This window comes from Caretta caretta, chromosome 3, assembly GCF_965140235.1.
Source record: "Caretta caretta isolate rCarCar2 chromosome 3, rCarCar1.hap1, whole genome shotgun sequence".
Classification (NCBI taxonomy): domain Eukaryota; kingdom Metazoa; phylum Chordata; order Testudines; family Cheloniidae; genus Caretta; species Caretta caretta.
In genome coordinates, this window is record NC_134208.1 from 132,668,524 (window position 1) to 132,695,072 (window position 26,549).

At 46.0% G+C, this 26,549-nt stretch overlaps 1 protein-coding gene across 7 annotated transcripts in view; it reads left to right on the forward strand.

Annotated features, from left to right (window-relative positions):
* The window catches only part of DISC1 (DISC1 scaffold protein), a 352,964-nt gene that overhangs the window by 11,423 nt on the left and 314,992 nt on the right, over positions 1–26,549 (forward strand). Inside the window, exon 1 of one of the 7 annotated variants that reach the window (XM_075126901.1) lies at positions 13,704–13,772. The exons of the other annotated variants lie outside the window; for them this stretch is intronic. The gene's annotated coding sequence lies outside the window, so the exon portion shown is untranslated. Of the gene's footprint in view, positions 1–13,703; positions 13,773–26,549 lie in introns of those variants that run through there. 7 annotated transcript variants of the gene reach the window in all.

Genomic DNA, 26,549 nt, shown 5'->3' on the forward strand with positions numbered 1-26,549 from the left:
CATTTGGTTTAGATTACCATTGAAAATTTGCCTTAAACTAAGTCCTCGATGAACTGTTTTTTCATAACATGAAATCCCACGCAATTTGGTTTAGTTACTGGTTCTAAGTCAGGCATGCTGTGTGACCTTGGGCAAGTCACTTAATCTCTGTCTTGTCTGTTAATGCACCTACAAAATGGATGTAATAATACTGTCACGCATCACAGAATTGAGGAGGTTTAATGTCTTTTAAAATACTTTACACTCCTTGGAAGAAAAGGATAATAGAAGTAAAAAGTAGTATTGTTTATAACAATGACTTTCAAAAGTTCTATGCCTAAAGCCAACACGAACAACTCTGGTAGAACACTAATACCTTTCTAGGCTTCTATATTAGGCATAGTGCCAGCATTCATCCATTTGTTAGCCAGCTGTTGCATCCAAAGACCCTGGATTTCCCCCAGTGCTTTGCAAATTATCATTTCTAATTTTAAAGTTAATGTGTCCAATTCAGACTGGTGTAAGCATCAAATCGGTAGAGTTGCACCCACTTGCATCTGTTCTGAATTTGTCCCAGACCATTTAGAGCTTACCTTAAGGGAGAGTAGAGAAGTGACATCCCCTGGCTCAGCACTGCAAAAATCGTTGCAGATCTTTTGCAGCCAGGAGCGGGAGGGTATCTGTGGTCAGCATGCTCCTATGTCTGGATGACCCTTCCCATGTCCTTGATGGGTGTTTGTGAAATTCGCTGTGAACTTCCTGCTCCAAAATGTGAGAACATCTCATATTTTTCAGCTAGCACAGCAGATTTATTTTATATGATCTGCAGCAACAAGAACGGGGTCACAGGCAAGTAGGAGGTAGCAGTTAATATTGGGAGTGCCTCTACGAAAAGAATGGGATAGACTCTTGCTTGCTACTTCACAAAAGGCCCTGCAGATCCTAGGGACAGCTGTCAACAAATTAACTCAAAAGCCAAGACAAATAAAAAACCCCCCAACATATAAAATACAATATCTGTATTTACAAACCTTTGAACTTGAAATAATTTAAACAGCAGAACAATGTGAATGTTATCATCCACCAAACTCTTTTGATATACACATTGGCAAGACTCCTTTCAGATGTACTTTTTTACCCCATGTGGGCTAGTCGTTTCTATATCCATTAAAATTCATCCAAAATGTACCAAGATACGATGCATCTTATTTACTTATGTTTTGCATTACAATCACACTTACATATGAATCAGACTGGCCTTTTATATGTTTTCTCTACGTTACTTTCTAAATCTAAAGATTTCACTAAAAACTTTGTTTCATTACATATGTTTGTGCCAAGGACTTTGTGTGATACAATAAACTATATCCTAGAAAGATAAAGAGAAAGTACAGTATTAATCTCTTCAAGGATATGTTTAAATATTAAGATAATGAGATACAGAGGAGGTTCTGAGTGAAAGATGGCAAATTCTATACTCTTTTCATTAAAGTAGCTGTGGGAATACTTAGATGACACACACATAGGTTGATACAGTCATCAGTTAACAAACCTCTGGCAAAATTCTTTACTTTTGTTTAAGTTCCAAAGGTATAGTGTCTGTTAATAAATGGCAACCTGTATTTTTGGCTAATATATGTAAAGGCAGAGAGATGGTCAAAGTAAATTGTGGAAGATAATTGCCCTAAGGTCTTTGATTTCTAAGACTTGAATGGTAATGATTTAGTGGGTTTCAAAATAGAAGGTCTTATAAACTGTCACTAGTGTAATGCTATCAAAAAGAATGAATGGAGCCAGTGTACTTTTAGAGATGAATGTGGATAGTGAAAGGGACCAATGAAGAGATTCAGCCCCATTTATTTTGGGGGAAGTGAGTAATTGGTTCCCGAGAACTAGTCAGGAATTAGGACAGAGGTGGGCAAACTATGGCCCGCAGGCTGCATCCGGCCCGTTGGACCGTCCTGCCCGGCCTCTGGCCCGGGAGGCTAGCCCCCTCCCCCACCCCTGCTGTTCCCCCTCCCCCGCAGCGTCAGATCACTGCACTGCCAACACAATGCTCTGAGTGGCGGGGCTGCAAGCTCCTGGGGCGGCCTGACCTGGTGCTCTGTGCTGTGTGGTGGCGTGGCTGGCTCCAGTCGGGCGGCGCGGCTGCCTGTCCTGGTGCTCTGTCCAGGCACCGCGGTAAGGGGGCAGGGAGCAGGGGGGGTTGGATAGAGGGCAAGGGAGTTCAGGGTGGTGGTCAGGGGGCGGGGGTGTGGATAAGGGGCGGGGTGGTCAGAGGGCGGGGAGCAGGGGGGTTGAATGGGGGTAGGGATCCTGGGGGGGCAGTCAGGAAGGAGGGGGGATTGGATGGGGCGGCAGGGGGCAGTCAGGGGCAGGGTTTCCAGGGGCAGTCAGGGGACAGGGAGGGGGGGGTGGATGGGGCAGGGTTCTGGGGGGGCTGTCAGGGAACGGGGGGGTTGGATGGGACAGGAGTCCCAGGGAGGGTGGGGGCTGTCAGGGCGCAAGAAGCGGGAAGGGCAAATAGGGGGCGGGGGCCGGGCCACGCCTGGCTGTTTGGGGAGGCACAGCCTCCCCTAACCGGCCCTCCATACAATTTCTGAAACTCGATGTGGCCCTCAGGCCAAAAGGTTTGCCCGCACTGACCTAGGAGGACCAGCTGGGTCACAGAGGTATGGAGGTAAATGATCAAGAAATTGGAGAACCACAATGGAAGTTGATGGAAGGGGGCTGGGTGTGACTACAGCATCCTAAGATGACTGAAAGACGTTGGCGCCGACACACCAGGATGAGCTTGAGGGACCCAGAACTAGAGTGCGGGAGAAGCAAAGAAAGGTTCTCCATGTGTCAGTGAGGGTCTTACTGTAGCCGCACAATGCTCCATATGCGAGACTGGATATTTTTAGAGTAGCAGTATTCATCAGTGCTGTGTATGTGCCTGGGCAGCCTCATGCTCCTAACCAAGGGCATACAGGGCAGGATGGCCACGACCCTCCTTCACTTTCCTCTTCCTTCCCACAGGCCAGCGTGTATCTGATCTACTAATCTCTCCAGAGACCCTCAACTGGTTTTCTATCAACCTCCTTGGGAGAACATCTTATCTTCATACTTTTTCTTGCAAAGAATATTGTCACATGACTGGGGCGTGGACAGTGATGTCTAGTGTTCGGAGTGGGAGTCAGGCATAATGGCCAAAGCGATAGTCATGCCTAGTGGTTAGAACAGGGAGTCGGAGCGGTTAGAATAGGAGTTGATAGAAATCAGAGGCTAGGGCTGGAGCCAGAGTCAGAAGTCAGGGGCCAGAGCCAAGGGTCACAGATGGAGCCAGGAGTCATAGTGAAGGGTCAGAACTGGAGTCAGAGGCCACATGGGCTTCTCAAGCAGATGTGACTAGAGCTGAGCATCCCTTATAGGTCCTGGTGGAGAAACACTTGCACACAGGCATTGACTGTATCCATTCTTGATGGGGATCAGTCCATCACTGGACAGGCAGGGTCTCATCCCTGAGGTGCTGGAGTCTGCTGTGAGGAGTGGCAGTCAGTGCAAAGCACCTCACATCGCTGTACAGGGAAGTGTGCAGGGGCCTGCAGCAGTGCCAGACTCTGGACAATCTAATGAGTGCAGTTGGCCTGCAGTAGCCTGCCTGATTGGTTTGAAGAGTCAGCAGACTGCCTTTTAAACCAAGCAGCAGTAGCAGTTCAAAGCATTTGCCCATGGCAGTAATAGCTCCTGCACCTGCTTGTTTCCAGCTTCACTCCTGCCTTGTTCCAGCCCTGTCCCTGCCTTGCCTCACTCCAGGTGACCCAGGTCTGACCATCTGCTCTGATTCCTGACCTCTGACTCCAGCTCTGACCCTCGGCTCCGGCACCTGGCCTCTGCCGCCAGGCTCAAATTCTTGGCTACTGACTCCTGTTCTAACCAGTAGGCCTATCTCCTGCTCCGTATATTAGGCCTGACTCCTCCAACCATTGGGCACATCCATCCTTGTCCCAGTCATGTGTCACCTTCCTCTTCCTCTCACATCTCTGTGAGTTTTTTCTCTTTGGTACCTTATTTCTCCTCTTTATTTTCCCTCTCCTTTTTTCCATCTGTCTAATAGGTGTCTGGCTCAGCAGCCAACACTACTGTAAGCCTGTGATCAGGGAGTTAACTAAAAGCAATGCCCTAAACAGCCCTATGCTGGTACAAGTTTGCCAGGTCTTGGTGTGGCTGATCAGACCATGTGCTGTGTCTGTGTTTTTCAGCAGTGAGGCTGCTAGTGAAAGTCAACCTCAGAGACAGAAGCTGTATTTTCTCTCTCTGCTGTTCTTTCTCTCCTCTTTTGTATGTGTTTGTCTTGTTTTGTCATTTTAGGAAACAGGATTGGACTTTAACAACTACAGCAGCTCCAGCCCATCTCAACTAACTTCTCTTTTCCACAAAAGGACAGCTATTAGCGTCTTTAATAATCATCTAAAAGACTGTCAAACAGGGGTGGGGGACTTTCCTTCTGAAATACCTCTCCAGCTAAAGGGAACAAAGGATGTTGAAATGAAAGCCTTGCTTAATACTTTACATTTCAAATGCTTTAACTGTTTTTCCTTCTGTTCTGTATCTTTAATAAAAGGTTAAAAGGATTTTTAATGGCGTGTTTGCCATGATACTAAGCAGGCTGAGGTCTTGTTTCACCAAAACTTGTTTAAAACTGTTCAGTGTTGGACAGTGACTGGGTCATGTTGACACCTTTGACCCTTTGGGCCCATTTAGTCCATCTAAATTAATACAGTAGTCCCCAGCAAACAAAAGACCTGTCTTGGCATGGATAGCCCTGGTGCTGGTGAACCTGGTTCCCATACAGATTGCCCTGACACCACAGGCAAATTCCTTTTCCAAGCATTTTCAACCAAGTTGGCTGAGATCCCCCTTTCATAAGATCAAGCCCCCGGCAGCTTGTCTTCACAGATGGAAGGATGCCATGGTGTGTCTTTGTGCCCCAAATATACCGGAACAGACCTTTGATATCATGAGCAAATAGGGTTTCCCCTCCCCACGGCTTACCTCTTTCTATTAATTGCCTTCTGAAGTCTCACCAGCTCTTCATTAGCATTTGACTTAGTATGCTGATTGACTTCTATTGCATGACTCACAGTACACAATGAATGGTACATCAAGGAGGTAAGTGTCTCTGACCCCCTGTTTGGAGAAGTTTGTCTCAAGACACTCTAGCTTTGAGTGACCTGCTTTTAACTGCAGACCCGTAGAATATAATTTTATAGTATTTATACATAATTCCTCAATATTTTCTGTATATACATCTCATAATGATTATGATGACTGGCATGACACAGGCTTTCAGTAGAGACTTTACATGATCCCGGTGGTGAACCCGTGGGCCCTCTGTCAGTTGACATCTTGAAGTCCTTGGGTCACACTGTGACAGTATGGATGTATGTGGTGCTGCTAGGCCATATGTCAGTGTCCAAGTATGTGATACCGCTTGTCAGATTTGACCTGTGTCTGCTCCAACTCTGGATCAGGTTGGTTTATTCCCTCAACAAAACAGCAGATGAATGTGGTGGTTCCATCTCATGTTGTTGTAGCGCTGAGTTGGTGGCAGGACCTCAGAAGTGTGTGTGGAGGGCTCCCATTCTCTTCCCTATCCCTTACAAAAAACCTTAATCATGGACACATCAGGTACAGATTGGAGAGCCCATTGGACCATCTACAAATTCAAGGGCCTTGTCCCCAGGGGACAGGGGCTCCACATCAATGTCTTGGAGCTCAGCCATCAGGCTTGTCTCCACGGCCTTCCTATCTGTTATTCAAAGCTCCACAGTGCAGATCCTGATGGACAACTCCTCCGCAATACTCTACATGAACAGGCAAGAATGCTCATGCTTATCTCCCCTCTGCCTGGAAGCCATCAAACTCTGAACATGGTGCCACCAACACAGGATAATCCTGATGGCTCCTTCACCTCCTGGGTTTCAAGAACCTGGTGGACTTTCAGTGTGGGCAGAGAGTTACCACTCATGAGTGGGCTCTGCTGAAGTGTATCTGGAGCTAGTGATGACCTCATTGGTAGACCTGTTCATCACTGATGTTGACAAATGCTAGAACTTTGTTCCAGAGGGGGCATGATTCCAGGATCATTACTAGATGCCTTCCTTCTGCAGTGGTCCCAATGTCTCTTTGTTTGTCTTTCCTCCGACCCTTCACTGCAACACCCTTGATATACAGGGTGATTTTTCAATATTGAAAGGGACAAAACTACAGTCATTCTCACAGCTCTGTACTGCACTAGGCCATTTTGACTGACAGACCTACTACAAATGTCCATCCAGCCTCCTATTTAGCTCCCATACTGCCCGGATGATGTTGCAGCACCGCAGCCAGATATCCCATCCAGAGAAGAAGTCACTGCACCTGATGGCTTGGCCGTTGGCTGGCAGAGTACCACAGACAGAGATCTCATCATGCAAGTCCAGGATATCCTGATACAGAACAGGAAAACATGTACCAGAAGAACATAGTCATCTAAATGGAAGAGGTTCTTAATATGGGCAGCCCTACAAGGGCTGGACCTGGTTCAGGCCCCTCAGTATCACAGATCCTGAACTTCTTATTCTTCTTAAAGCAGGCTGGCCCCTCATTCAGCTCTATTAACGTCACCCTGTGTAAATCTTAGCTTGCCATTTGCCTGTACAGTCATGCTCAGTCTTTTCTCAAAGGGCTATTGTACACTTAGGGTATGTCTACACTGCAATTAGACACTTGGCACTTTGGCCCATGCCAGCTGACTCAGGTTTGTGGAACCCAGGCTAAGGGGCTCTTTAATTGTGATGTAGATGTTTGGGCTCAAGGTGCAGCCTGAGCCTCTAGGATCCTGTGCGGTGGGAGGGTCCCAGAGCTTGGGCTGCAGCCCAAGCCTGAACATCTACATTGCAATTAAAGAGCCCCTTAGCCGGAGTCAGTGGGCATGGGCCAGCCTGGGGGTGTCTAACTGCAGTGTAGACATATCCATAGGGTTAGAAACCCTGGTCCTGTCTGGGACCTCAATTTATTTCTCCTGGGACTCTTGAAGTCTCCATTTGAACCTCTCTCAACCGGTCCCTGTACCACCTCGCTCTGAACATAGTCTTCCTGGTGGCTACTACATCAGCATGGAGAGTGAATGAGTTTCAGATACTTATGGCCACCCCTCCTCCCATAACATTTCATAGGGACACAGTTGTACTACAATCTCACCTGAAGTTCATTCCTAAAGTCATCTCAGAATGTCATCTTATCAAGTGGATCAATGTGTTGTCGTCTTCCTGAAGCCACGCTTGGCACTGGAAGAAAAGAAATTACACATACTATATGTATTTAGAACTTTGCTTTATTACATTAATAGGACCAAACTGTTCAGGCTGTTGCTCTGTCTCTTTATAGCCATATCTGGATGTTTTGAAAGTCAAGCCATCTTCTTTGTAGAGCATCTGGAAATGAATAATACATTGTATCTTGCTGTGTTATCAGTTGGCTGGTATACTCTCTCACTGAACATGAAGGCTCACTCCACCAGAGCTCAAGCAACATCCTCTGCCTATTTCAGGAATGTGTCAATTTCTGAGATCTGCAGGATGGCAGCATAGTTTAAGCCACTGATCTTTGTCAAACATTATGCATTGGGCTTAACTGTCTGGGCTGATGCCAATTAAGCAGAGCAGTACTACAAACCATATACTCTGTTTGCCTGCAGATTTAGGATTGGCTCATTTGATTGTTGCCCTCTGCAAAGGGACACAAGTTTTCTGGACTGGAGCCAAATGTGAATAAAATGTATATTCCACATACGTAGCCTAATGCTTTGTCTGTGTCCACCTTGTTTGCTTCATCATTATTTGTGATAATAAAAAAGTCCAGTGGTAAGAGAGATGTCTCCCTTTTGGGAGTGCAGGATTTCTCAGATAAGTGATTTTCATCTAGTGCTTAGGAAGGTGGCTGCTTCATGTGGATCTCCGCCAGTTATCACCACCTCTTGTACCGCCCCCGCCCCCCCCCCCCCATGAGAAGTATTACTGTGAAGGTAGTGACAAGACAACTCTAGCAATCTTGAGTTCCCAGATTTTCCTAAACTCTAAGGCCCTGTCAAAATTAGGACACTTTTCAAAAATTTTCCACTGTACTGACACAGGTGGAGCTGAAGCAGCATCATTAAATCTTGGGAATCCTACAGTAGACAGCATTGCTGATGATGTTTTAAGCACTATTTTGATTAGATCTATGTTGCTCGTTGCAAGCTTTCCATCCTGGAGGAAGCTGTGGCAACTCAAGTTGCTCTGCTCCTTCCCTCGTATCTATCTTCCTCTTAAACAATCAGCCTGTCTTGGCTGCTCTGCTACCCTCTTCCTGAAAAACTAGCTGCTTCAGATGCTCTGCTTCCTGCTTTTCTTCTCCAGAGAAGGGGCCAGTGGTCTCTGGCCCCACTTGGTCAGCTTGCCCTGGTAGGTGGGCTTTTTAGGCCCTGTTCATGCTGAATTTGTGTAGCTCGATCAGCTGCATTTAGTACTGTGCACCATTATGTGATAGTCACATGTCTGACCTTGGCAGGTGTATATACAGAGTTGTGCTTCAGTGATTTCATTTTTTCCCCCTGAAGGGACTTGAATGCTATTGCTCATTTCCCTGAAGACTCTCTAAAGCGGAGCACTGCAGGGTTCTATTTTTTCACTCCTCTAGCTCAGTGTATGTGAAGCCACTAGGGGAGATAGTAACATGATTTGTCTGCAGTGTAGTTGGATTAGCATTAAACTATGTGACTACGTGTGTCTCACATGTTTGTTCTCTCATCCTCTCCCCAGAGGGAGAAGTGTGTGCAGTACAGTGTCTTGTTTTGGAGGGTGGCTTTTAAAATATAAATATACATGTTGCTGTGTGTTAGAGAAGGTAAGGTCAAAGAAGTGCACCTTGCTTTTGGAGAGGAAGGTGGTGAGGGTTGTGATGGTTCTTAGTTCTTGGGGGAGTTCACTCCATGGTCTTGGACCATCCCCAAAGAAAGTGCTGTCTCCCACACAGACAAGCTTTACTCTTGTTGAAAGTTTTATTGTGCCAGAGGAGAGTAGTTGTTGATCATAGTTTTTTTGTCCCAGGGCTTTAGATGGTCTTTTAGATACCCTGGGCCCAGGCCATAGAGCACTTTGAAGATAAGGACTCAGTTCTCTTGTCAGGTTTCAGAGTGGTAGCCATGTTAGTCTGTATCAGCAAAAAGAACGAGGAGTTCTTGTGGCACCTTCGAATATCAGGGTTGGAAGGGACTTCAGGAGCTCCATCTAGTCCAACCCCCTGCTCAAAGCAGGACCAATCCCCAACTAAATCATCCTAGCCAGGGCTTTGTCAAGCCTGACCTTAAAAAGCTCAAAGGAAGGAGATTCCACCACCTCCCTAGGTAATGCATTCCAGTGCTTTACCACCCTCCTAATGAAAAAGTTTTTCTTAATATCCAACGTAAACCTCCCCCTCTCCAACTTGTTCTGTAATTTGTTAGAGACTAACAAATTTATTTGAGCATAAGCTTTTGTGGGCTAAAGCCCACTTCATCAGATGCATGCAGTGGAAAATACAGTAGGAAGGTATGTATATATACACAGAGAACATGAAAAAATGGAGGTTGCCATACCAACTCTTAACGAGACCAATTGATTAAGGTGGGCTATTATCAGCAGGAAAAAAAAAAACTTTTGTAGTGATAATCAGGATGGCCCATTTCAAACAGTTGACAAGAAGGCGTGAGTAACAGTAGGAGGAAAATTAGCATGGGGAAATAGTTTTTAGTTTGTGTAATGACTCATGCACTCCCAGTCTTTATTCAAACCTAATTTAATGGTGTCCAGTTTGCAAATTAATTCCAGTTCTGCAATTTCTCGTTGGAGTCTGTTTTTGAAGTTTTTTTGTTGAATAATTGTGACTTTTTGGTCTGTAATTGAGTGTCCAGGGAGGTTGAAGTGTTCTCCGACTGGTTTTTGAATACTATAATTCTTGATGTCTGATTTGTGTCCATTTATTATTTTGCATAGAGACTGTCTGATTTGGCCAATGTATATGGCAGAGGGGCATTGCTGGCACATGATGGCATATATCTACCAATGGTGCCACAAGTACTCCTAGTTCTCTGTGTGTTCACATCAGAGGAAATAATGTGGTTATTCAGTCTACCCAGAGTCTAGGTGGCATTGGGATTTGGAAGAGAGTTAGATTACGCTGACTTTATAGCATGACCTCCTGAGTGAGACTATAGGGTAAACTTCCTGCGAGAGACGAAGGAAGAGAATTTATAGTGAGATTTTATAATATTAAATTGCAGAGTTAGGAGCTGATTCCTTACTCGTGGCAATATAGGACCTGCCATGTTTTATTTTCGTTATGTCTGATCACTATTGAGCTGTTAAGATAAAATTGGTATTTCAGTAAACTCTGTTCTGGTTTCTGACTGACTGAGCGTCAGACACTTAATTTGGAACTCATTCTCTTGATAAAATTAAAAATTAAAATCTCCATGTAGGAGTGCTCAAACTGTGTTTGCCTTTGAAACTGGCTGCTGTCAGTGTGTTGTCACACTTCCCTTTATCCCTGTGATGAGTTTTATTTTGGAGCCTGCTACAGGTGATCTATCTGACTGAGCCTAGGTGGGGGGAATCCACTGTGTCACGCAGCCCACCGAATGACGTGGCTTATTAAACAGACCTCAAACAGTACTGTTGTACTGCTGTTATAATTACATGTGCATTTGGTGGAACCCTTTTGTTATGGCACATTATTGCTGTCTCCATTAAGTATTGTTAAATAAATTTAGAGCCTTAACCCAACTGTTTCCTGTTTTTTTCCCCCTGTAAACATCATGGCATATGATTTTAAATGTGTTTGAAAACTCTTTTTGAATAAACCAAAGACACTTTCTCTAAAGGCTTTTTCCTGTACAGCCTTTCCCAAGGGTATCTCAACACTGCCCATGTTACAGTGCGGCCGTGGCAGCACTCTGACGTGGGCAGTGTAGACACACTTCATCACTGCGGGAGAGCTCTCCTGGCGATTAAAAAACAAACAAACAAACAAACCCAACTCACCCTGAACAAGCGCTGGTAGCTTTGTCGCCGGGAGCATATAACTCTATGCTACTGAACATAGGAAATACCACGCTAGATCAGAAAAACAGTCCATCTAGTCCAGCATCCTGTCTGACAGTTATCATTGCCAGATGCTTCACAGGAATGTATGAAACCTCCATAATACACAGTTAGGCAATAATATGCCCATAGGGAGTGAGGGGAGGAGTTTTCCTAACCTCAGATGGTTAATGTTTGGCTTTAGATCCTGAAGCAGGAAGGTTTATATCCCTTTATGATTTTTTTTAATTCTCTGTAATGTAACTCTAGATATACATATCTCTGCTTCTACTTCCTCATCAATAAAATGGGGAATAATAGTTCTTACACACCTTTTGTGCAGAGATTTGAGGTCCTCAGATGAAATATGCTGTGTAAATGCAAAGTATTTTAAATAGTATGTCTACACTGGCAGAGTTACATCACCGGCAGTTACAGGTTGCCCACCACTGTTCTGCAGGAATGAATCCTGCACTGTTGACCAATACGCTGCTTGCTCTCACTAACACGTCATGAATGGCAGTGGAGTTATTCCTTAAACTACAAAGACAAGAGGAGTGCGACATTGATCTCACCATGTATAGTAGCTACAACACAAGATTGCTTGTGGTATTCACGGAGGTGCTGACCACAGTGGAAAGGCTCTTTTGAGCTTGGAAAACAAGCAATGAGTGGTGGGATCACATTGTCATGAATGTCTTGGATGACGAGCAGTGGCTGCAGAACTTTCGGATGAGGAAAGCCGCATTCATGGGACTGTGTGAAGAGCTCGCCCCAGCCATGTGATGCAAGGACATGAGAATGAGAGTTTCCCTATCGTTGGAGAAGCAAGTGGTGATTGCACTATGGAAGCTGGCTACTCCAGACTGCTATCGATTGGTCGCTAACCAGTTTGGAATGGGAAAGTCAACCATTGGACTCATGTTGACGGAAGTGTGCAGGGCCATTAATCGCATCCTGTGCTGAAAGACCATGACTCTGAGCAATGTGTGTGACATTGTGGATGGCTTTGCACAAATGGGCTTCCCTAACTGCATAGGGGCGATAGATGGCACGCGTATTCCAATTCTGGCACCAGACCACCGAGCCACTGAGTACATTAATTGGAAGGGGTATTTCTCTATGGTTCTCCAGGCTCTTGTGGATCACTGTGGGTGTTTCATGGATATTAACACAGGCTGGTCCGGAAAGGAGCATGATGCACACATCTTTCGGAACACTGGCCTGTGCAGGAAGCTGCAAGCAGGGACTTTCTTCCCGGACCAAAAGATCACCGTAGGGAAGTAGAAATGTCCATTGTGATCCTGGAAGACCTTGCCTACCCCTTAATGCTGTGGTTTATGAAGCCATACACGGGGAACCTTGACAGCAGCAAGGAGCGGTTCAACAACAGGCTGAGCAAGTGCAGAATGACTGTTAAGTGTGCTTTCGGCTATTTAAAGGCCCGCTGGCCCTGCCTATATGGGAGGCTGGCCCTGGCTGATGACAGTATTCCTATGCTTATAGCCGTGTGCTGTACCCTGCATAATATTTGTGAAGGGAAGGGTGAAAGCTTCACTCAGGGCTGGATTGCTGAGGCTCAGCGTCTGGAGGCTGAATTTGAACAGCCAGAGACCAGGGCTATTAGAGGGGCGCAGTGCGGGGCCATAAGGATCAGGGATGCCTTGAGGCAGCAATTTGAAGCTGAAAGCCACTAATGTTTGTTGCTGTGCTCGGGAGTGCAGTGCTTGTAGTGCTAGGAGGCAATTGTGATTGGTGCAGATGATGCACTTTGAAGGTATAAGAAAATTGCCTGTTGCTTTGCAGGGCTCTGTTTGCTTTCAGTGAATGGAATAAAGATCGCTTTCAAACCAAAACCATTCTTTCATTAAAAAACAACAACCGGAGGAGAAAGACAAACATATCAGCACTGTGGGGGATGGGGGAAGGGAGGGTTCCAGGAGGAGGTGGGGTCCTGGGATGGTTAAAGATTTGTGTATGTCCAGGTATCATATGCAGCCTTCTCCTTTGGAGTACAGTGTAGCAGGTGCTGTACTTCAGCAGGGCTAAACTGCAACTGGACGGGTGTTGAGTGCAGTGGATACTGGGAGTCCTCAGTGCTGGACTGTGATGGGACAGGAGTGGAATGTAGTAGGTACAGACTGGAGCCAGGGGGTTGATAAGAGTGCGTTGGCAGTGTGTGTGGGAGCATGGGAAAGAGTTTTGCGACAGCAGCTGCCAGGAAGGGCGGGCGCAGAGCTGCTCAGTTTGCAGTGCTAGTAGCACCTGGAGCGTATCCACTTGGCACTCCATAATGTTTAAGAGCCGCTCCGGGGCTTCGTTCGGGTGCACCGCATTCTCCTTTCAATCTCTCTTCTTGCTGTCCTGTCACTCCTTCAATCTTTGGGTTTTGGCCACGGAGTGCATCATGACATCACACAGAAAGTCCTCTTTAGTTCTTTGTGGCTGCTTTCTAATTCTGTCAGCCGTTCAGTTGACGATAACAAAGAGGGAGGCTGGGCTCCCAAGGTCATATCTGTGAAGCCAAAATGCAACATTTTACAGAAGCAGTATTGTTTGCAACACAGAGACCACTGGTTCAATTATTTAAAACACAGCCACTGTTCACATACTTGTCACTAACTGGATGACCCCAGGCAAGCACACATGAGCCACAAGACCCCCAAAATGGTGAGTAACCGCAGGGGCAGGGGAAATCAGTGTTCCAGGACTGTATTGGGCACGTGGCTCTTGGGGAGACCCAGCACTGTAGGGGAGGGCCTTATAATCATTACTGTCTCCACATCTTTCACAGGATGTGATTATGGAAGATATCTTGCTGCTGAGGGTGATCAGGGAATCAAGGGAGGGTTGTCTCGAGACTGTGGCTTCTGCACTGGCCCTTATGTGGTTTGCCTGTGTGCAGCAATGGTCCTCCCCGTGCCCAGTGATGGCAGAGTGGCGCGGGAAAGTGACCCTTAATGGGGCAAGAAACAAAACAGGCCAAAGAACCTGTGGCAGCAGATTGCCCAGTATCTCCATGAGAGTTTCATGGAGATGTCTGAGGCAGATTCCCGAGAAGTGAGGGAGTCAATCAACACCCTGTTCCGCTGCTCAGACTAGTCCTGTGGTGGTACATGCATCATACAGAGACACGCCTGCTTTCTGCAACCCTCCTGCCCCAAACAACTTGCTTCAGCGATACCCAAAATCAAAGCCACTTACCAGGGGCCTCCTCTTCTGTTTGTGCTTTGCCAAGCTCCGACAGCTGTGACTGGCTAGCCTCCTCTGAGGTACAGAAGAGATCCTGGCTGCATGCATCTCTGACCTCTGAGTCGTCCGCTGCCTGTGGGTCCCCATCTCCCTCCACATCCTCATCCAAGATTTCCTCCTCCTGGCTTAGTCCACTCTTGACTGGCGCATGAGCCACCGAAGTATCCACAGTGGCCTTCGCATTGGAGGTGGGGTCGCCACCGAGTATCGTGTCCAGCTCCTTGTAGGACTGGCAGCTCGTGGGCTCAGCACCAGAGTGTTGGTTTGCCTCCCATGCCTTGTGGTAGGTGTTCCGCAGCTCCTTCACTTTGACTCTGCACTGCAGTGTGTCCCGGTCATGGCCCCTTTCTGTCATGCATCATGAAATCTGTCTGTATATTATATGTAAGCAGTGTCAGATGAGCTCCACCCTGACATCTGGTGGTGAGGTGTGGCAAGTTGTGGAAAAGAACTTCAGGGGCCGATCTCATTTGCATAGGCACACCCACCCCGCCTAGAATGAGGCCATAGCTGCCCAAATGGTCACTTTGGCTGCTGTGGGATCCCCAGTGTCTCTGTTATTGGGGCAGGAAGAATAAATTGTTATTACCCTGATTATGGGAACTGTGCTTGGAACTGTACTTGGCCTTTTGTTATGATGGAGGGACTCACCATCAACTAAGTAGCACTCGCTAGGCAAGGGTCATGGGTTTTAAAACTCTGTGACTGGAGAGAGGCTGGGGACAAGTATTAATACTTGGTGGCATGGGCCCCTTGGTGAGGGCCTTACATGCTAATTGCACTTTCTCCTCTCTCCACTGTGGAATATCAGAGCTAATTTTGATTCCATTAGGAGTCTAGTTACAGGCTGCTGAGCTCACTTTGGGCTAATGGTGCACCAGCACTGAGGCTCCCCTACTGCAAGCAGAATTCACCAAAGAGCTGAACTGACTAAGAGCTGAAATCACTGAGTGTTGTGTTAAGTAGTGGAGGAGCCTGAAGATATATTGTGGAACAGTTTGTGGGACGGCTGGAGTGCCTTGTGGACAGGCCGGTGGAGCAGTTCGTAGGACGGTGGGAGCCGCTTGTGGGACGCGGAGCGGTTTGTGGACCGGCTGGTGGAGCAGTTCGTGGGACAGCGGGAGCTGCTTGTGGGCTGCGTAGCGGAGCTGAGCGAAGGAGTTCATGGGGCGGCTGGCGGAGTGGAGCGAAGCGAAGGCCTATGGAGCTGTGGGGCGGTCAGCTTCAGATCATGTAAGGTGCCTCTTACCCCCGTCCCATCTCCACCCAGGTTGGGAGGTAAAGCTCCGCAGATAAACTTTCGAACTCTGGGGCTGCCCTGACCAGGGACAGAGACTTTTGGGTCATTGGACTTTTGGGACTTTGGGTGATTTGGGGTTGCTGGACTCAAGAACCAAAGGGAAAGGGGCATGCCCCAATTTGCTTGGGGTGGGTTTTTTGCTCATGGGTTGTGTTATGAATCCTGTTGGTGGTGTTTCCCCAACATAATGCCACTTTGTTTCTCTCTGTTATTAAAAGGCTTTTTGCTACACTCAGACTATGTGCTTGCGAGAGGGGAAGTATTGCCTCTTGGAGGCGCCCAGCGGGGGTGGTATATATTTGTCCCAGGTCACTGGGTGGGGGCTCGAGCCGGTTTGCATTGTGTTATTGGAATGGATCCCCTAGATATTGAACCCGGCCCTTGTTGCTGCCAACTCTGAGGGCAGAAGGGTTACATATATAACTACTAACGCTGGAGCGCAGCTGGGACTGGACAAGCCTCCTCTCCCCAAATGCTGATGAGGTCCAGCAGCTCGGCATTGCTCCAGATGGGGGATTGCCTGGTGTGTGGAGCAGGCATGGCCACCTGGAAAGATGCGCTGAGACCGCTGCACGCATCACTGAGCAAACAGGAAGGGAACTTTCAAAATTCCCAAGGAATTTAAGGGATTGGGCTCACGGTTGCTCACCTGAGGGCAGGGCAGTAGAGTTCAAACCAATGACCAGAGAGGCAAGAACAGGCATTGTGGGACACCTCCCGGAGGCCTATTGCAGTGCTGTAATCGACCAGGGTGTCTACACGGGCACCACGGCACTGTAGCCCTGGTGCAGAAAGCTGTAGGCCTTTCATTGGGGTGGTTTTTTTTATAGCGCTGCAGCTGCGCAGTTTCTGTACACTGAGTGGCGTGGCAGTGTGTACACCTCAGCAGTTACACCGCAGAAAGCTGCTTTACTGTGCAGAAACTTGTCGGGGTAGACAAGGCCTTAGTAGTTTCCATCACCACAACTTGTTTATAGTCAGGAGCTGTAGAACCTTGAGAAATGCTTTGGAGTGGATTAAGACAAAACAGGCCATAGATCGACCAACTTGTTAGCTCCAGTTCTCCCAGAGACTTTTGAGGCCCACAGTTGATTTTTTTCCTTCCAGCCAGCTTCCTCTTCTTTCAGATGCTGGTACTTTCAGAGCTGCCTTCTCCCCTCCCTTTGCTTGTGGGAAAGGGAGGTGTATGCGTGTGTAATAATTTTCTTTACAAATGGTTTTTGATAAGGATGTGAAATAATTGACTTTTTCTCTTGTAGTGTCACACCCATCCTCTCTGCTCCCTTAATTATGCCTCCATCACTTCCCCTTTACTATTATTTGTCTTGTAGTATCACCTAGAGCAGTGGTTCCCAAACTTGTTCTGCCACTTGTACAGGGAAAGCCCTGGCCGGGCCGGTTTGTTTACCTGCCGCGTCCGCAGGTTCCACCGATTGCGGCTCCCAGTGGCCGCGGTTCGCTGCTTCAGGCCAATGGGAGCTGCTGGAAGCGGCGTGGGCCGAGGGATTTACTGGCCGCCACTTCCAGCAGCTCCCATTGGGTTGGAGCAGCGAACCGTGGCCACTGGGAGCCGCGATCGGCCAAACCTGTGGACATGGCAGGTAAACAAACTGGCCCAGCCCGCCAGGGGCTTTCCCTGCACAAGCGGCGGAAGAAGTTTAAGAATCACTGATCTAGAGACCCCCGTAGAGATTGGGGACCAGTTGTGCTGCACATTTCACAAAAATGAACTGTGATAGTTCCTGCACCAAATGGTTACTATTTGCTTCTTTCACTACTTTCTCTGTACATGGAACACCCTTCTTGAGCTAGTCTGCAAAGCCACTTTCCTCTCCAATTAAATCCCTCCTCAGGATCCACTCCTTCCATGATGCCTACAAGAAACTTGCTGGCTGTCATTTAGTGATCTGTCTCATTTATTTTTCTTGAGACAGAACTTATTTCATAAAGGCTGAATGTTGGGGCGGAAGGCAGGAGTGAAGAGACTTTGGAGTTGAAAATCAGGATTATGGGGGGTGGGGGAGGGTGGAAGATGAGGATGATGTATGGCAAAGAGGATATGAGGAGGGGAACTTAGTGTGTTTAACTTAAAATACCCAGAAAACACTTCAGATCTGTAACCATCACCCTGATCATCTTGTTTGTATGTTGTATCTTTTCCTCACATTCTATTGTCTGTCTATGTACCTTTGGTTTTTAGATTTTATGGTCTTTGGAGCAGGGTCTGTTTTCCTGTGTTTGGAAAGCACCTTTGTTATGTGGTAACAAATCTAAATAACAAATAGCTTTTATTATCCGTTTGAAGTGTATGCAAAAAAAAGTTTTCCTTTAGTAAAATATGCTATTTTAGTTTCTTCCTGTTTTATCCCCTTTTGTGGTTGTTTATATTTTGCCCATAGCTTTTGAAAAGTCAGACTAGTAGTAAATTTATATTTTAATTTCCGTCATGTTGTGACTAGTGTTTGTAGTGATAAAGGACACTGGGAAAGAAATCTTTACCTTCTGCATATACTACTATTACATCTGCAGCGTGGAGAGGTAAATTACTTAATTGCAGGTATTTTATGCGAAACACTAAGGCACCAATCCTACAGGCTGTTTTTGCCTGAGCGTGGGAGTCTGCCATCACAGGACAATTTGCAGGACTGGGGCCCCAGATTCTATAGTGATGGGTACTATAGAAAAACTTAAGATAACAGGTGTGATGCTTCCTTCGGGTACCCAGGCACCTCTCTACCACCTGCCCATAGCATGAAGAAGCCTTGTCTGTGCCTCCTGTGGGTTAGCTCCCCAACTTAACTGGCCACAGGCAACGCAAGCACTCCCTTCTCAGCCCTTCAGGCCTTGCTGTTACTCTGCGGGTTAGTGATTGACACACCACAACTGTTGGGCCCTCCGAGTGTGTCTGTGGAGTGTCCAACCCTTGGTCCTCAGGACACTCGTGATATTCACAGATTTGCTGCTTCCAAAGAAATAGTACTCTCCCCTGCAGCTTACCAGTTCCTCAGATCACCTCTCCACACACAGCACTTAGATACGTTTATAGTGAAAGCAAGAATAAATTCAATTAACAAAGCATAGAGATCCAAGTAATAACAAGCAGAAGTATTGGAAACAAGTGGGTACATATAAACCAAAAAACTAATGCTCATTCTACAGCCTAGACTTAATTAGCAAGATACTCTCGTGTCTTGTAGTGTGTTGCTCACCCCAAATCCTTGCAGTGTTTTACAGCCAAGTTGGCTGTGACCCTGCTTTCATACAAGTATGTGGTCTGTTTGCTTCCTAGGTGAAGGATTCAGTGTGTTTCCTTACACTTCCAGATATACCAGAACAATCCTTTCTCTTTATTCATAAACAGCATCTCCTAGCTCCTCTCCCCCACCCCCCCGCCCCAGCTGTTTGTTTCATCTTGTAGATTTCGCCACTGGCTTAGTATAAAAATAGGCATACAGGGTGAGGGATACAATCAGTGATCAGCTGCCAAAATCTTAACAACCTGTTCTCTCCTCACCCCATGAGGGGGTTGTGACCCACTCCTGCCCCCCCCCCGAGACTCTGGCCCCATCCAATCCCCCGCGTTCCTTCATGCCCCCACCCCCGGATCCCTGCCCCATCCACCCCCCTCCCCTGTCCCCTGACTGCCCCCAGAACTGGGCAGGAGGGTCTTGTGGGCCACCGTGGTGGGTGCCCACCCTGCCTCTAAGAGCCAGAGGGATCTGCCATGGGGCGAGGTGGGGAGTCCCGGCGGTGCTTACCTGGGCCAGCTCCCAGGAAGCATCTGGCAGGTCCCTCTGGCTCTTAGGGGCGGGGGAGTGTAGCTGGAGCTGAGCAGGGGGAGCGGCTGCTCCCCCCTCTGATCACATCAAAAGTGGTGCCTTAGGCGCCAACTCCGTGCGTGCTCCGGGGCTGGAGCCCCCCTGGGGAAAATTTGGTGGGTGCGGAGCCCCCACCGGCAGCTCCCTGCCCCGCGCCCGGCCCCAGCTTACATCTGCTCCGCCTCCTCCCCTGAATGCGCCGCCCCGCTCTGCTTCTCTGCTCCCCCCTGGTTCCCAGTTTCCTGCGAATCAGTTGTTTGCGCGGGAAGCCTGGGAGGGCTGAGAAGCAAGTGGCGGCTTCGTGCTCAGGCCCAGGGAAGCGGAGGTGAGCTGGGGCAGGGAGCGGTTCCCCTGCGTGAGTTCCTCCCCCCTAACCCCCGGTTACCTGCTGTGGTGCAGGCAGCCCACCTTGCGCCCCCCCGTCCCAGCTCACCTCCGCTCCGCCTCCACCTCCCTGGGCCTGAGCGCGAAGCCGCCGCTTGCTTCTCAGCCCCCCGGCTTCCCGCGCGAACAGCTGATTCGCGGGAAGCTGGGGAGTGGGGCGGAGAAGCAGAGCGGGGTGGCGTGTTCAGGGGAGGAGGCGGAGGTGGAGCAGAGGTGAGCTGGGGCCGGGCGCGGGGCGGGGCGGGGAGCTGCTGGTGGGTGCTCTGCATGCATCAAATTTTCCCTGTGGGTACTCCAGCCCCAGAGCACCCACGGAGTCAGCACCTAAGGCGCCACTTTTGGCTGGTTATTAAATTGAGAAGCCCTTTTAGAACCAGTTGTCCTGTGAGGGACAACCGGTTCTAAAAGGGCTTCTCAATTTAACAACCACCTCTAGCGAACCAGCTCCAGCTCACCACTGGATACAATACCCCAAATGACCAAACAGGGAGATAGGTGTCCGTTCCTTCCTTCCTGAAAGGAACATTTCAGAGGCACGTCACCTCACCTCGTGGTGATCTGCCTTTACTTTAAGATCTTAAAAGCATAATTTTCAGTATAGATACACAACTCCTTAAATATTTTCCGTACATATATTTCATAATGATTATGATGACCAGTGGGCTTACTGGCTCTCAGTAGTAATCTTATTTGCATCCCTTTGGTGAACTATTCTGCATCTATTCGACCAAGGGGAGTCCTGTAAAACCCTATGCACCATCTGTGCCCTTTGTCAGTTGACACCAAGGGGTCCCTGGGTCACAACAGATAAAAACAAAATAAGGGTTACATTGGGGGCAGTGTAATTGCATTCAATTTTACCTTCTAAAAATAACCCGAATTCCATCATTATGGTAGATTTGTGGATCTCTAGCTCCCGGTTATAACACATGTTCAGTAGTTATCAGACAGGTTCTTTCGATAGAGTTGTAGATTTTCACAAACTAAATGATTGATTATTGTATTCTTCAATTAAAATAATTTCATAAATCTACATTTCAGGGACTTATGGAAAGAGTAGGATTATAGGCCCCAGTTTAGCAAGGCACTTAAGCAGGTGCTTAACTTCATGCATATGAATAGTCCCATTGACTTCAGTGGGACTTACACACATTTAAATAATGACAGGTTTCAGAGTAACAGCCATGTTAGTCTGTATTTGCAAAAAGAAAAGGAGTACTTGTGTACATAAGTACATAAGCTTTGCTTATGCTCAAATAAATTGGTTAGTCTCTAAGGTGCCACAAGTACTCCTTTTCTTTTTACACATTTAAATGCTTTGCTGATTAGAGGTGGATTTAGGCAGGTAAAATCAAGCACATGCTTAAGTGCTTTGCTGATTCAAGGCTTAATTCTGAATAACAGCTAGGTGTGAAAACCAGTATTACAATACAACGTGATTAAATTTTGGACTGGTTTTAAATTTAAATACATTTTTTATACTAAATTATTGGCTTTTATTAAGTGTTAAGATATTTACTGGCCCATTTTTTAATAGGTAGCTGTAGAATGAGTTTCATGTACTGTGATTTTTTTTTTTTTTACAGGTAACACAACTTGACCCTGTGTATTTTAAAAAAAGATAAATGGATACACTGAAATTCATAAAGACTAATGTGATGCTGACTAATGTGCTGCGTTTTGACCCAGTGCTTTAAAGAGGGTCATTACCATATTTCTTCATAAGGAGATAAGTGGATTAGACATGTCTACAATATTTTGTTGTTTGCTACAATGTGGCAAACATCAATAAAAATACAATTATTCGAACATTAACGCAGCTAAGGAAGTTCACTCTGACATCTAAAATGCATTACAGTGTTAAGACTGTTTTATAATGAAGAATAAGACTAACAAGCATTTAATTATTTCAGTGAAATCATGACATCTTGAAAATTTAGCATTTGAAAAACTGAACTCAGCATGTGATCTTAGAAACCACAGGCGTCGTTGTGAGGGGGAAAAACATCTTAGATGGGAAATAAAATAATTATCTAATCACTTTGTTTTTCTCAAAGTTCCACATAACTACAAAATGGAAGTTAAGCAAAAGTATAGTTAAATATAGCTAATAGGAATTAAAACTGAGAAGATGAGTATTTGACCTTGAATTTTAAGAATTTATGAAAATCTATACACAAAAGGAACTTTCCCTGAAAGAAATTCTAGTATCTATTAACTCTTCAAGTATTAAAATACTTTATGCTCTACCATTAGTAGCAAATATTTAAAATATTGTGCATTGTATTTTAATTTTTGCAATGTGGCAAACAGACGTGCCAGTAAAATATAAAAATGCGCTTAATAAATTATAAACCTTGTAGAAAACATTAAGAGGATGAAGTATTATCTTCATTCTAGATTGATGGCGTTTATGATTTATGCTTGATGGATTTTGTTTATTAATGTACATCAATAGCCTTCTTGTTTCTATTCTCATTTGTTAAAAATAAATATTTCCTTCAGAGGAGAACTCCCCCTATCTCATGCATGTTTTATGAAGGCAACAGTAAAAAATCCATTAAAGAAGCACAACTACAGATATAATTCGGAATGGGTTTTGGCAGTGGACTTTGAGTGGCACCAAACACCTCCCCCGTCCAACTCTGTCCACACAGTGTAAGTCTGGTAACAAATAACCAGATTAAGTTAGAATTACTAAAGTGTACTGTGATAATGAAGCTCTGTTAAAACTCGATTATAACGTACCAGTTATGTTTGTGTTCAACTGAAAATATTTATAAACATTTCATGGTGTATAAAGTAGCCACTGCAGATTTATGTATTGGTTTGTAAAGTGCTTTGGGATCATCTAAGATGTTGGACATTGTACTAATTCAAGACATTTCTGTTTCTTCTATAATCTGCTTGGGCTTTTGGTCAAACAACTAAACTTCCACTCAATTGTGACTGAAAATGAGGAGTTTAACTCCAGTTCTGATCCCACTGTAGTCAATATCAAAACTTCCTTTCACCATATAGGGAGCAGGATGTCTAAAGTTGTTCAATGAACTAAACAAACAAACCGAAAGAATGAAAATACGCCCCCCCCCCTTTTTTTTTTGCATACTGTTAAGTACAAGAGAATATTTTTCACCTAGGAACCTCAAATGCTGTATGGTTTTGTATCCTATCTTGTTGATGCAATTGAGGCAAAAGTGGTGTTGGCCATTACATTCCAGCTTCTTTCTGAAGCATTTTCACCTTTAGATTTTGCATTTTTAGGCCCTGAGTAGTTACTTTTAATGAGTCCTTGACTGTCAGAAGAAGATTCTTATTGAATATCTTCTTTAATAAATATAATCTTTTCAGGCTTTCCCATGATCAGGGAGGGATAGCTCAGTGGTTTGAGCATTGGCCTGCTAAACCCAGGGTTGTGAGTTCAATCCTTGAGGGGGCCAATTTAGGGATCTGGGGCAAAAATTGGGGATTGGTCCTGCTTTGAGCAGGGAGTTGGACTAAATGACCTCCTGAGGTCCCGTCCAACCCTGAGATTCTATGATACTCAACACCCACTACTCCAAAGAATAAGCCTACTAGGTAGGGCAAAAAATACCTGTGCTTCCACAAATTGTAGGTTCACACGCTCTAAAATTTAAAGGATTAAGATAGTTGTGTAGTGTTTGAACTGTATTTAATTGTAATAATGTCAATCAATTTTCTACTTAATCTTTAATAAATAGAACTTACTATATCTGTCTTTTTGTTATTCTTTTTCCTTCCTGGCTTCATTTCACCTTTTTTCCTTCTCTTTCCTACAACAGATCATGGTGTAACTCTTTGAGTTGTCTTCAGGGGGTCTGGCAATTTTAGAAGACACTACAGAGGATTGTGGCAGATTGGCATTAATTTGTCGATTAGCAATATTTGATGTAGAGCAGAGAAAATTAGGAAGGAATTGTAAGAAAATAGGAGTCTTGTCTTTTTATTAAAGGCCAGCTGAACTGGATTCAGGTTGATCCCTCCAGTCAGAACAATGAACATGGCAAACATAGTTGATAGGCTAAAGCAAAGAACAGATGGCCCTTAAGAAAGTGGAATGGTTGTTTGGAAATAAGTTGCAAAGGTAGGATGGGAAATAACTCTTGAGTGCACATCTTATGAAGAACTTCAAGTTTTTACAGACATGATATAGGAGCCACAAGCTGTTTATCCTAAGCAGTGAATAAAATTTTGACAGGATTTGAGAAATCTCCAAAAGACATTCAATAAGTGATTGACATAGTCTCCTAGGATAGTACATCAGGCAGTTCCTTTGCTGAGGAGGAGGATTTACACCTCCCATACCTCCAGGCTCAGTGTGAGTAGTGTGTGAGTGCTACATTTGGTCGCACCGCAGGAAGAATGCATTTCCCATGTAAAGGAGGTGGAGGAGAGCCAGGGTGAGCATATGCCTGAGAAATGCACCCCACCACCCCCAGCACAACAGGTCGGGGAGAGGGTGTTGCAGGTGGGACCACAAAAGTGGATTTGTTGCTCTTGGTGGGTAGAAGGAAAGAAGAGAGTGCATGCCTGAAAATGCCAAAAAATATCAGAATCAGATCTCTCCCCTTCCTCCCTGGTTTCACTGCATTCCATTGGATGGCTGGCAGGGATGGGGCGGGGAGTGGGAATTGATTGGCCCCTGCATTCTCCTGCCCAACAGCTTCACACCACTTGGCTGTAAGAGGCTCTTGCCCCACCTCCCTTCCTGAAGGTGTAGATAGTGAGCTGGGTTTCCAGAATGCTGTGGGTCTGACTTGATGATCTGCTTTTTGGAGATCAGGAAGGATTTTTTCCCTATCCGGACCAAATTTGTGGATTTCTGGTGCTTTTTTTTTTGCCTTCCTTGCAGCATTGTGGAGACATTGGTGGGGTAAAGAAGAATACAATTTTGAAGTCTAATATTAAGAGATAATATAGGAATGTAAAAAAAATGAGGAGTACTTGTGGCACCTTAGAGACTAACAAATTTATTTGGGCATAAGCTTTCGTGAGCTAGAGCTCACTTCATCGGATGCATTCAGTGGAAAATACAGTAGGAAGATAAATATATATACACAGAGAACATGAAAAAATGGGTGTTAGCCCACGAAAGCTTATGCTCAAATAAATTTGTTAGTCTCTAAGGTGCCACAAGTACTTCTCGTTTTTTTTTGCTGATACAGACTAACACGGCTACCACTCTGAAACCTATAGGAATGTGTAGTTTGTCACAACTTGCTGCTGATATCAGGTACAGATAAAGGCTTAAAGAGCCAGCTCCCAGATGGAAATGAGACCCAGGGTTTTTGCTGGTGGAACTTGTGCTATAAGGAGAAGTGGTGGCCTGAAGTCTCTGCAGACCAGGGTCTCCCCTTGAGGCTATATTACCTCTCCGTCTGACCCAGGTGGGGGGAATTGGAAGACTCAGAAGTGAGCTGATTCCTCTGAGTGGGTCAAGGGGGCTACCCTGGGTTATTGGTTATATTTTGGGAGCCCTCTAACCTGTACTGGACCTACTTAAATGCCTGTTAAGTGAGATGGGGTGCACATATACTGCCTCTACCCACTGTTATGTTCATACGGCCTGCCACTTCAAATCCATTCCAGTGTTTGTTTTTCATTCACCTGTGTTCTGAGCAGTCAACATCACTTGAAAGTTTTTTTACTGGAGGGGACCATAGGATAGGGAGATGGGGAAGGACACTCTCAAGAAATGCAAAATATGTCTTATTCCCTGTGATGTCACAGCTTGTACTTCTCTGAGTTAGTATTGGCCAAGTTATTCTAGATGTGTTATGCATATAGGTTTTTTTTGTTTTACTCAGATTTTCTCTTTTTAATAAATCTTATTTTCTTATAACTTTTCTTTCCAATTGTTTGGGCATTTCATGCAGAGATGGTTCTGGAGAGCTGGTGGAAAAACATCTCCCTCTAAGTAAAGGTAGGGAACAAAGAGTGTTCCTTTCTTGAGATTCTTAGTCAAAAGGGAATGCACTAAGGGGGCCTTTCCCAGAGATGCATTGCCATCTGGATTGGAAGTCTGTGGATGCATAGGAAATCCCTAATGACTACAGAAGAAAACTGAGTTTTTAAGGGATATACTTCAAGAACTAAGTCTTCTAGTGAAAGATACTCCAGTGTTTGTGGGATTGCCTGGGTGAGGTACCAGCCCCCTTCAATACCCCCAGTTTCCAGGAAAGGGGATGGTGCTGAGCAAGGCCTCTGCATTTTAGAATGAACCTCTCGATAGTAGATGTCTGGTAAATTTGAAGTACGCCCCCTAATCCCTTCTGGCTGCTGGGAGAAGATGTGTACACGTGTGGACTCGCTCTCTATGTAAGGGACCGGGGCATAGGCGGTCTGGCCTAGCAGTCATGCCTGGGCTAGTGTCCACAAGTCAAAGGACAGCCACGAGGCAGTAGTCAGTGAGCAGGGGTCAGACTAATCACTAGAGCAGGGGTCTCAAACTCAATTTACCTTAGGGCCAGTGCCAGTCCTCAAATCTTCCCAGGAGGCCAATAATGTCCCTCATGCCGCCCAGAACCCACCCCCAAAGCTGTGCCCCCCAAAACTCTGCCCCCACCTGCCTAAGGCTCTGGGAGGGAGTTTGGGTGGGGGAGGAGGTCTGGGGTAGGGGATTGGGGTGCAGGCTCTGGGAGGGAGTTTGGGTGCAGAAGGGGTGAGAGGCTG